This window comes from Protopterus annectens, chromosome 4.part1, assembly GCF_019279795.1.
Source record: "Protopterus annectens isolate FY-2018-M chromosome 4.part1, PAN1.0, whole genome shotgun sequence".
Classification (NCBI taxonomy): Eukaryota; Metazoa; Chordata; order Ceratodontiformes; family Protopteridae; genus Protopterus; species Protopterus annectens.
Genome location: NC_056734.1, coordinates 722,432,790 through 722,445,908, shown reverse-complemented (window position 1 = coordinate 722,445,908; position 13,119 = coordinate 722,432,790).

Here is a 13,119-nt window from a genome sequence, read left to right as displayed (position 1 = left end):
GGGACTCTGCCTAACCTGGACTGGGATTTTATTCCAGAGTGAAGGGAGCCTCAGGGTTATGAATCTGTCCCTCCAGCATGTCCTATTTATTTCAGTGCTGAGGTTCAAGTCTCTCGAGCATGTAGCTCGATGGGATTTGGATTTTCTGAGGTGCAGCATGTCCATTAATTCTGGGTTGGACATGGCTTTATACGTCAGGCACAGATCACTTCTGAGCAGGCGGTATGCCACTGAGTAGAGCTGGAGTTTCTTTAACTGGGCAGCATATGGCATCTGAGCCCTTTGATCCTCTTGGTGAGGAACTTTTGGGGTCTTTCCAGTTGCTGCAAGTGTCTGGTAAGGTACATCCCAAAAGAGGCATTGTACTCAATTATGGGCCTGATGAGGGATGAGTAAAGAGGCATGATGACCTCCCCTGATCTAGATGTGAATTCCTTCATGATTAGGTGGGCTATATAAAATGTTTTTCTAACCACTTTGGCCATGTGGTTGTCAAATGAGAGATTGCTATCAACTTGGGTCCCCAGGTCCCTAATTACTTCTTCTGTACTTAATGGATTACCACCTATGGGGTAATTTGTGGGCACTTTGTTTTTGCCAAAGGGATGACTATACACTTTTGGCGTTTAGCTTGAGGCCATGGCTCTGGCACCAGTTGTCTGTTTCTATGAGGCCCTTTTGGAGGATGCTTGTGTCGGCTGGAGAGTCGATTATGGCACCCAGTTTGCAGTCATCTGTGAACTTGGTCAGCCACAGTCCTTCCGTGTTGGCCTGTACCTCCGAGAAATATATACTGAACAAGAGAGGTCCCAGGACTGAGCCTTGTGGGACGCCACTTGTAATTGGTTTGGAGTCTGACATGGCTCCAGCAATTCTAACCATGTGGGTTCTGTCCTTGAGCCAGTTTGCAATCCATCTAGTGACATAGGGGGTTATATTTAAGCTGGTGAGCCTATCTATAATGCCCGAGTGGGGTATTGTATCGAAGGCTTTTGCGAGGTCCAGGTAGGCTGTGTGGACCACCTTCCCCTCATCAATGGGCTTGGTGACTGTTTCAAAGAAATCAACCAGGTTTAAGAGGCAGGATCTGCCCTTAACAAAGCCAAACTGGGTAGGATCCGGTGTCTGTAGGTCCCCAATATCTTTATTTATGAGGTCCATGATGATCCTTTCCATAGCTTTGCAGACCAAGCTAGTCAGGCTTATGGGTGATAGTTTCCAGGATCCGTTGAGGCACCACCTTTGTGGAGAGGGACCACTGTTGCTGTACACCACTCTTTGGGTACATATCCTGTAGTAAGGGTGAGATTGAACAGTAGTTTTATGTTTGGGTTTAGCTCTTCTTGGAGTTCATGTAGGACGCAGCCTGGGACACCATCTGGTCCCATTGATGCTGTGTTTTTTGCTTTGGAGAGGGCAGCTCTTACCTGAGCATCTGAGATGTCAGGGGAGCAGCACTCTGCTGGGATAGATATTTGCCGTTTTGGTGGGGGGGGGGAGTTTGCGCTGAACCTGTCAGCTAGGATGTTGGCAATGTCTGTGGGTTCGGTGTATTTTTTTCATTTTGGACTAATTCTGAGCATATCTGGGAATTCCCACCCAGGTTCCCAACATAACTAAAGAAAGCCTTGTGATTATCCTTAGTGTCCTGTGCAATTTTTCTCTCGAAGCTGGCCTTAGACGATTTTATGAGTGCCCATAGTTTTTTGCTAATGCTGATCGGAGATGCCTTCCCTTTTTGGGATTTTGCTCTATCATGTAGTAGCTTCCTCCTTCTATTGTATAGTTTGTTTATGGCTGGGGTCCACCAGACAGGACATCTGCCTTTGGAGGATTAGGTCTTGGTTTTATTTGGGATTGCATGATCCATGCATTCCTGAAGGTGTTCATAGAATGCGTTTATAAAGGATTCTGCGGTCTGGGCCGTATTTTCCACAGGCCTGGGGGCTTTGAAGGATTCCACCTCGGTTTTGAGGAGTGTGAAATTTGCTTTAGAGAAGTTTTTCACTGTGGTTTTCAGGGCAGGGGGTGGAGTCGGGATGTGAATATCCAGTGAGATTAGTTTATGGTCTGATCTTACCAGTGACGGATACACTTCTGGTCTGGAGCATAGATTCCCCATGTTGATGATGATCAGGTCCAGTATGTTTTCTCTTCTTGTGGGAATGGTAAAAAGTTCTTCCATAGCATTTGAGTTTATAAATTCTAGGAACCTTTGGGCTATGGTGTTGGAGCTAGAGTAATGCTCCCAGTCTATGTTTGGGTAGTTGAAGTCGTCCAATATAATGGTGTTTGGAGAGACCTTCATATTTTCCAGTGTTCTCAGGAAGGCCAAGTGGGGTTCCTGGGTTTGGGAGGGTGGGCTGTAGCAGGCTATAAACTGGAAAGCAGTTTTACCCACTGTTAGTTGCACATGGATAGTCTCTGATGCTTTGTGCTGTGCCACCAACCTGGAGGTGTGGGTATCTTTGACGAATGATGATACTCCCCCACCTTTTGTGGTTCTGTCCAAGTTTTGGGGCCGAAAAGCATGGTATGAGGTATAACCTGGTAGTGCTGGGGTGCTCTCGGGAGCCCTGAACCAGGTTTCTGTTACTGCACAGATATCGATGTTCTCCATGCTAAGGAGAGTTTCGAGTGCATGCATCTTGAGGTTTAGACTTCTGGCATTGAGTAGCATTACTCTTAGTTTCTTATCCCTTGTGATACCTATGGAGGTGGGTTTGTCTTTGAGCCTTGCCTAAAAAAGGCACTATGGGGGTAGCAAGAGCCTTTGCCAATATCCAAAAGCCCAGGGGTGACAGGTGCAAGCCGTCCCTAACGAAGCATCGTGGCTTGTCGAGCATGTCATCCCAGGCTGACAGGCATTGGATCCCCTTTGAATGACACCAATACTTAAGCCAATTGTTGAAATTGATCATCTTGTCTTCATATTGTGGCATCATTCTTGGTGAAGGTAAGATGCTACTCAAGGTCAGGGTCATACCGGCCTGGGCTACATGCTCAGAGAGCTCCTCTATTCTCTTTTCATGTAGTCCAGGGTGGTACGTCTCAGGTCATTCACACCAGCATGGACAATGACTGAGTCATATTTGTACTTGCCTTGGAGTGACCTGAGTGCTTGTGTTATGTGGCGGATCCTAGCGCCCGACAGGCAGCTCACCGTGACCTTCTCCTTGTTCAGCCTGGTGAGCGGGACATCAGTGTGCCTGACAATAGAGTCACCTATTACAAGTGTATCAGGTGTGTTGTTTAGCCTTAAGGGCTGTGACTGTTCGGCACACTGGCTTTGTGAGCTATGTGTTGCACGTGTTTTGTTTTGGGGTAGCAGTTGCTTGGGTGTCTGCTTTGGAGGTCTCTGCTGCTTAGGCAGATTTTTATTTAGAGCCTCCAAGTATGTTTTTGTGTGTTTATGTGTTTGGTTTGCTGTCGTGGTAGGTCTATGTGAGACTGGAATTGTAGTGAGTGTGGTTTCCTTCTCCTCCTGACTGGTTTTGCCAGTACTGAGTTGAGAGAGCTTAGGCTCCAGTATGGCTATATGGTTGCATCTCTCACATGTGTTGGAATTTGTTGGGAGGAGGAGAGGGTTGTCTGTGTACATGAGGCAGTTGTAACATTGCCTCAAGATTCCCAGATTCACCAGCTGGACCAGAGAGAGATTGACAACTGACCTTTCGACATGCTAGAATAGTATTGGGAATTCCTTTATAATTGAAAGAAAGGGCCAATGGGGAACAAGGTACTCAAGGGGAGTTTGTGAGGGTGTAGTGCTTTTAATTTTTTAGTGCTGACTTATATAATTGCTTTAGTGAGCAAGTGCCAGGTATCTTAAATGCAATGTGTTACAGGTAACTTAAATGCAAAAACAACAAACAGTAACTTTCTTTCAAGTGAAACAAGGACATAAGTACAGTAAGCAATGCAGATATCACTAGGGATCCACAAAAGCGCTGAAAAGCCACGTTTTAGGTGGAATTAGCATTTCAGGGAAATAACAAGCAAACAAACAACAAGCATACAAACAAAGCTATTATAAGATATTATATTATGTTGGCCTTATATACGTGTGGGTATTCCTATCCAATGTGTATATGTGTGAAGTATAAATGGTGTACATTTTGGTGTGTGTGCACAGACATCTGAGAATAACAGATATCTATAGTCCACTGTGTTGTCAGACATGGGCTTCATTTCGCTAAGTGTAGAAGCATGCCCAGTATGACCTTCTATATTGAGTGTGTGCATCCATTCCAGGGAGGGTTGGACTCCAGTTCAGAGTTTTGTGTGCTACTGATACACCTAGCAACCTGTTTCTGCAGGATATCTGTAGATAGGGTACCAATATGGAGGCACAATGGGCGTAACATACGGGGATACTGTAACTATTGCTGTCTGTGCTGCTTGTGTAACATGGTTGGTTGTAGCATAGATTTTCTGACATATGTACTGTTTTACACTGTGATGTATCATGTCATCAACTACTGACAGTTATCATTCTTTGCTTACAGTTATTTACCAGGGAAATACAAAATGAATGAAGTTGAGACCAATATTCTGACGCATATAGACTACACATTCTAGCACACACCTGCCATTGTGGAGGGGTAGACTGCTGGTTCTGTCTAAATGTTCCAGCACCTTCTTAGTATGCTGCCTGGGGATCCCCTTCTTGTGCTTTGATCAACTTAACAGAATGGCCATATCCTGCTAGGGCCATAGCTCTCAGCTGTTCAGATGCACCCAGGTTATCCAGAGACAGGACTCATATAGCTGGTCAGTTTACCTTCACATTGTGGTTTACAAGCAGTTTTGTGGCTATTCATTCATGGGTTTGTAGGCAGGGGGTAGTATGGGCGGACACTGGAGTTTCAGCCTTCACACACTCCATGACATCCATGCTTCTATACCCTCCCTCTGTTATTCTCTCCTCTTCCTAACATTATGAAAGCAATATCTCAGAGGTATCCCTATAGTTGGGCCTTTATCCCAGTAGTATTTATGGCCTGGTCCACAGTCCTTGCAGTAGGACATGGGGAGGCATGCTACTGGCATTTGTCAACATGGCCTTGCATTTGTTTTCTGTTTACTGTGTTAATTTGTTAGTTAGGACCCCCTGACATTCCATACATTGGCACTATGGGTGAGGCATGGGCTTTTGCCAGAGGACTGCAGGCCATTTGAGAGTGCTGCAGGCCATCTGTAGCAGGCCATTGCATTCTGTCAGTCATACATTCCAAGGCTGCAAGCCAGCGAATTACCCTGGGGTGACAGTGGTGAGTGGTTTTGGTGTTCCTGTCAATCCTTCCTGTTCATATTGATCCACGAGTCTGGATGTGGTCAGGTTGCTGCTTACAGCTAGGGACACACCTGCATGGGACACCTTATCAGCATGCAGCATCATGTATGTATTCCCATACAGAGATGGGGTCATGCTGTACTCATTCCCTACAGCAAGGGTATGAACTGTGATAAACCTGTGGCTGATGGTGGAGTGAGCTGGGTGCATGTGTGATATGGAAGCTACTTGCACCTGACTCACAAATATACCTGGGATATTCCCCTTATGCTGGCCTGTGTGTGGACATGGGCAGCCTGTCATCACTTTATAACTTTGCTTTTTGTGATCTGCCAGTGATTGGCCAGACTACCAGTATTTCATACTAGAGGGACAACTCATTTGATGCTAACCTCTATGTATAATTCCAAACTTGTGTGCAGTTGACAGTTATTTTATATGCACTATGTGTAGGTTACTTCCACCTGTGTACTGTTTCTATGTATGGGCCCCCATTCATGGCATGTCCAGCTTTCCGACAGTGACAGGTATTGACATATGGACAGTGAGTATTTACAACTGCTGACATGGGTGTAGCTGAGAAGCAGTGTGGTTGGCACTGTAGTTGTTGGAACATGGCCCTGTTGACCACTGTACTGTACCTAGGCCACTGAGATACAACCATCCAGGCCCACATGCTGACCACTTCCAGGAAATATTAAACACACAACAAACTTACCACACTGAATCCTGCATATTGTACACATGCAACAATGTAGACTGGGACAGCTATGGCAATCTGTGTTCCAGTGATATTACTCCTCAAACGTACATGTTACTGCATTTCTACATGGGATTGTGGTGGGGGGGGGGGGGTTGCACACCTGAAGACTTTAAACATTTGCAATGACTGTATTGGCATTTCAGTTACTCTGTTGGCTTCCATTTCATATTGTATTGTTACCTATCATGCAGAAAAGAGGCATATCAGTAGAGTACACTGATGTTAGATCTTAATGGCATAAATTTCAGTTTCAGACTTCTTACCCTTCAGAACTAAAATGCAACTGCCAGACCTGTTGCAATATGTCTGTGTAGGTCTGGTGGGGGGCTGTTCACCATTGCCATCATTTGGGGGCCTTAACCCGGCCTTTCTTTATGGTCATCTACACCTGTCCTGCTGGGTGAGGCTGGTGGTGGCTATGTGACCCTCATTGACATCCATGTGTGTGTGTGACCTATTGAAACCCACAGTTATTTGGGCCACCACATGTACTGCGGTGGGAGTTGTCACCTTGTGTAGTACTGCCTAGTATGTTGACACCAGTATTTGTTATGGATTTCCTGCTGTCTCATATAGCTGTCAGCTGTCTGCTGCTATCCCATTCAGCCACACAAATCCCTTACATGCTTGCATCCATATCATATATACAACTATGAGAACATACTACTCCATTCAGTAATTGATAGGAAGGGTGACTTACCTTGTTGCTGGGCCAGTATTGAGGACAGTGCTGGAAGGCTGACTATGTCAGATGCACATAGTACACTCCCTATACATGGTAAAGCACAGGTAGTGTCATGTTTGACATCCCTTTTACTGTATGTGTGAGTCGGAGAGAGGTATCAGTCCATGGGTCCCTACAGTGTCAGTGTGTGTGCTATGTGTTGCCTCTTTGCCAAGGCATGGGCATACTGGGTACACCTCCTACTGCCTACAGGGGCAGGCTCAGGATGTTTCTCCTCTGAGTCCCTCTGTGCCTGTGCTGGCCTTGGCAATGGTGGGGGGCTGTGTGGCCCTACCCCATGCTGTTCCTGCTGCAGCTGTTTCCGCAGGATCATATTGTGTAGTACGGCACATACTATGAACATTTGTGTACATGTAGCAAGAGAGTACTGCAAGGCTCCACTGAATATGTCAAGGCAGCAGAACCATGACTCGAACATCCCAAATACACTCTCTACAATGATCCTGATTTGTGCTTGTGCCTCATTATGGTGTTCTTGTTCAGGTGTGTGTGCATTTCTGATGGGTGCCATCAGCCATGGCTCCAGTGCATAGCCAGCATCCCCCACTAGATGGCCATATGGGATGTCCCCCTGGCAAATGCCTGATACAGCTGTGAGCAATGCCAGATGTGGGAGTCGTGATAGCTTCCAGGGTTGCCAGCACACACATTCATGATAATGCCCTGGGCATCACACACGACCTGGCAGTTGATGGAGGGAAAGCCCTTGTGGTTTATGTAGACCCTACCCTGGTCACCAGGTGGTGCTTTGATGTGGATGTGCATGCAGTCTTTAGCACCAACTACCTCAGGGTATTCTGTTATACGGTGGAATAGATGCATATTACTGGTCAACGCCTCATGGGTGGTGGGGAAATATATGTGCTCATTGGCATGTGGTGCCATGGCATCCAGGAACTGGTGGAGTACCCCAGTTGCTGATGCCTGTGAGATCCCCATGATATCCCCAGTTGGTCTTTGGAAGGTACCTGTGGCTAGTATTCTTAAGCCTACACATACCTTGGTATCCACTGGGATGGGTTCCCCTCTATTAGTTCTGTGTGTAAGGGATGGCCTGCACAGCTCAATGATTTGCTATAGAATGTCCTTATCCATGCTATAGCGCTCCATTATCTTCAGCTCATGTAGGCCCTGGTAGGTTACCCTGGATCTGTATACTCTTCTCCACCTCCTCACTGTGGGTCGGTTGTCAGCATTATCCTCCTCACCACCCTCAGTCTCTAGCACATATTGATGGATTAAAGCAGCAGCAGCCTCTAACATTTTTAGTTAGTTTTGCCAGTTAAAAATCCTCCGTCTGTGTACACAGGTGGGGCAGAGTTTGTGGGAAAAAACAGTCTGTAGGGTGTCATAGTTTATAGTAGTGTGCTGGGCTGCTGCATGTGTAATTGGGTGATTCTGATACATTCCACCTTCCAGCTATGCTAGTTCTCCTTGATTGCCTTGCTACTGCTGTTTCCCCTTCCCTGTTCCTCCCTATTTAAGCCCCGGGCATGCCATGCATACCCAGTGCTGAAATGTAAACAGTGCTGCCATTTCCTCTTTTTTTTTTTTTTTTTTTAATTTAAAACCCAGTGCGAGGCACACACACCCATTTAGGCTATGTACACACTGCTCAGGCACATCTGACACCCCCCTTCCTTAACTGTGCTTAGCTAAGGGAAAACACAGGCCACAGAGCTCCAGTGAGCTTACAGCAAGCATGACACACCCCCTTATGAAGTCATTCAGCTCTTACACTTGCACTGTTGTATTGCTGCACCTACACGGTTCGGTACAAGGTGACACTTTGAAGAAATATGTGATTCAGTATAACTCCCCTCATTTGCATACCCCAGTATGTAGGTCATTAGTTACTGCACTAAAACAGGCCCTTTCCCCTTGACAACCAGTGCTCCCTGATATTGTTTACATTCTGCATGCCATTGACTATAATAGCAAAATGCAGAATTAACTTAAAATTGAGTTTTCACTTTTTTTTTTTTTTTCGGCATGTTCCCGTTTGCACGCCACTGCTCTATGCTTAAACGGCTGAGATTGGCCAAAAAAAAGTTTAATTTTCATAATAATTCATCATTTTTTTAATGCCAATGGCCTTATATTTGGCCATTGGCATGTCTAATGTACATAATACATGCTTTTTCATGAGCTGTCATGTCCCTATTTTGTCAGTTGCAGAAATGTACTCAAGTTATTTTCTGAATACATTTCTGCACTGACACTGTTCTAGCATGGAGACCTGGCTTGGTGAATTGTTAAATCACCTCATTTGCATGGTTTTCACCAGCAATTGAGGTGATTTGCATATTTGCCGGTTTTCCATGCTAGAACAGTGTAGGAACGCTCGTGCTTATGATAACGACACTATCCTGAATCGCTCGGTGGCCATTTTCCATGCAGGAGCTCCTACACTGTTCCTGCATGGAAAATACAGCTTCCTGAATCCAGGAGAGCATCTTCATTTGACTTACTGAAAAAGATAACCTGCTGTTGTATTTACAGTCACCTAACTGTTTAAAGGGCTATTAAGTGTGTGTCAACGTTGTCCTAGTACCAGTGTTATAAAAGCATAAAAGTATTTTTGTGCAGTTAAAGTCACATTTGCTTTCTGCTTCCATTACTTTTTGTGAATTTATTAGAGTTACAGACAGTTTTGGCCAAGTTTGTAAGCTGTCTAGAAGTCATTAGTCATTATTCAGTGGCAGGAGATATTTTGCTGTTCTATCTGGGGTTTGCCATTACTGGCTGAAGTCATATCTGTTTTTTTTTTATTTGTATTTTTAAATTTTCCTGCTTTCAATATTGCACAGAGTGTTGCTTCACTCAGTGCCATCATGCAAGCTTGTACTAGACAGACACAGAGAGTCTCATTTTCAGTTTTACACTAGTACAACCCTTAGGCTGTACCTCATAAATTAACCATTGTATAATTCAACTGGATAAACAATTGGTATTACAAAAATTTATTGCAGCTGTGTTCTTGTACAAAAACATAAGCTAAAATTAATTTAGTTGCAATGTAAACTAAAATGCAAATTGATTTAAATGTGCATCATATTTTTTATTAACTTGGTTAAACTTCAACAAGTTCTGATTCTTTGAACTAAAATGGAAAGACAGCCTGCTTCTCTTCATTCCTTTACCAGACTAATAGCACTTGATATTCTCAGACAGCGTAGCACATGCCTGATACTCACAGATAATGAACTTTTACTAAGCAAAAGTCATGCTATTTGTGAGAGAAGCATGTACATAAATAACATGGAGGCAACTCTCTTGCAAACATTTAAACAAATAAATTAATACATGAATTAATTAATTAAGCACAAGTCTGCGTGCAGAGCATGCTTCCACAATGCATAAATAAATAAATAAATAAATAAATAAATAAATAAATAAATAAACACAGTCTGTGTGCAGCTCCCTCTTCCACAACACTTCACTAAACATACTAAATTATTAAATGCTGAGGATATAAGAAAGTCCTTGCCTAAGATTCCAAGGCCTATTAGGAATAGCTCTCTGTAAAAGCCACACACTATTGTTACAGCTACAACAAAGAGTCATTAAGACATACATTATCTCAAATCTACTATTCCAAAACATTATGCAAAAAAAAATATCTTATGATTGGTGACACCATAGTCAGATACAGTAATTCAACTCTCACTAGGGTGAGCAAGAACAAAGTGATAGTGAGTTTTCTTTCAGGTGCCAGGATCTCTGACATCCCAAAGACCCTTAAGACTACTACACCTAACAACGTGACTATGACATGGTGGTCGTCCATGTTTGTGAAATTAGCTTGCTGTGTAAAACCTTGTGGGAAATGCAGGAAGGCACATCAGAATTCTCCGTACATGTCATAAATGCAGGTAAGACCTTGGTCTTGAGCAAAATCCTTCCTTCTCCAAGAATGATAGTGAAGTACAAAGAAAACACAGCTGGCTTCAACAACTGGATAAATAGCTGGTATCATTCCAGGAAATTCACTATGTGCCAGCCTGAGATGTCATGCTTAACAGCCCTACTTGCTATGAAAAGGATGGCTTGCACCTCTCACTCCAATGTTTCCTCATAATGGAAAAGGCCTTTGCTGCCCCTACCATACTGCCCTTTTCAGGCAGAGCCCAACTAATGGAGCTGTCCATGCCTAATAAATATGATTACAACATGATGGTAGTCCATGTGGAGTAAATGAATTGCTGAGCAAAATCCAGAGGAAAATACAGAAAGACATGCCCAAGCTCTCCATGTATGTCACAGTACATATAAGACTTTGGTCTGGAGTAGAATTCTTCCTTCTTTGAGAATGATGCTGAACTACAAAGGAAAGATATTTGGCTTTAATGATTGTCTAAATAGCTGGTATCATTCCAGGGCTCCAAGTATGTGCCAGCCTAGGATGTGATGTTTGACAACTCTACTTGGTTTGCTAAAGATGGCTTGCACCTCTCTTTCCAATGTTTTCTCATAGGTTCATAGGTTGGTACTAGGCTATCAGCCCTATGGCCTATACAAGCCTAGCGATAACAATTCCCTGGATATTTCTTCCCACAATATTTACTTCCCTCGACCCCTGTCTAGCAGGGTGACTGATGTGATCCCCAGGGTGAATTTCCTATCTCCCATCCAATCATCAAGGTTCCTTTTGAAGAGGGCCAAGGAGGACCTTTGCTTGGCATGTATGGGCAGTCTATTCCAGAGTATGGGGAGTCTCTGGGTCAGGAACCTATCCCTCCAGCATGTTTTGTTCATTGTGATGACAAGGTTTAGATCCCTGGAGCTTGTGGCTCTGAGGGATTGGTATTTCTTTAAGTGGAGCATGTCCAACAGCTCAGGGTTTGACATGGCCTTGTATGTTAAGCAGAGATTGCCTCTGAGTAGACGATATGCCACAAAGTATAGCGAGAGTTTTTTTAGATGGTCAGCATGGGGCATCTGCTTTAGGCCTGTGATTCTTTTAGTGAGGTATTTCCAAGGCCTTTCCAGCTGTTGCAGATGTCTTGTGAGGTACATACAAAACGGGGTATTGTACTCTATAATGGGTCTAATGAGGGATGAGTACAGTGGGACAATGACCTCCTTTTCTCTGGATTAAAAGCCCTTAGTGATGAGGTGTGCCACACAGAAGAATTTCCTGACTGTTGTGGCAATGTGGTTATCAAAGGTGAGACCACTGTCCACCTGTGTCCCTAAGTCTCTCATCACACTTTCGGTGTTTAGTGTACTGCCACCTATGTGGTAATTCATGGGTACATGTTTTTTCCCAAAGGGGATAACTATACATTTCTTAGCATTAAGCTTGAGCCCATGGCTCTGGCACCAAGCATTTGTTTCTGTAAGGCCCTTTTGTAGAATATCCACTTCATCTGGGGATTCAATAATGGCTCCCAGTTTGCAGTCATCTGCAAACTTTGTTAGCCAGAGTCCCTTAGTGTTGACATGTACTTCAGAGACATAGATGCCAAGCAAGAGCGGTGCCAGGACTGAACCCTGAGGTACTCCACTTGTTACTTGTCTGGAGCTGGATTTGGAGTCGGCTACTTTTACAATCTAGGTTCTGTCAGTAAGCCAGTCGGCAACCCATCGAGTGACGTAGGGATTTATGCCCAGCTTAGTAAGTTTATCTATGATTCCAGAGTGGGGGATGGTGTCAAAGGCCTTCGCAAGGTCCAGATAGGCTGCGTGGACTGCCTTACCCTCATCCACAGCTCTGGAGACTGATTCGAAGAAGTCAATCAGGTTCAGGAGATGAGATCGGCCCTTCATGAACCCAAAATGGGTGGGGTCCAGTGTTTGAAGGTTGCCAATGTCTTTGTTTATAAGTGTCATGATAATGCGTTCCATGCCCTTGTAGATTAGGCTTGTCAGATTGATGGGACAGTACTTCCCAGGATCCAAGGTGTAACACAGCTAAGACCAGGATGTAGCTGTACATGAAACAGTAGGTTGTGCAAGCTTGGTAACACATAGAATGACACAACGTACGATATGTGTCCCAACACGGGGAGAGTGGGCAGTGTGTAGGGGTGTGTTCATATCCCACCTGCATCCACCTGCGTCCACAGTAAGGATGAGTGCTGTAGAGTAGTGGCAGGTGGAGGAACTATGGGTATGCAATTATGGATCCAGGCGTGCCAGGGTTGGATGGGCCAGTTCTAATGGACCGCCCCGTGGAGCTCAGGTAGGTCGTAATAGGTATATATGCATACTCACATGCAAACACCCGTGGAGCTCAGCTAGGTCGTAATAGGTATATATGCATACTCACATGCAAACAATATATGTTGAAGTACAAATTCTGTAACACAT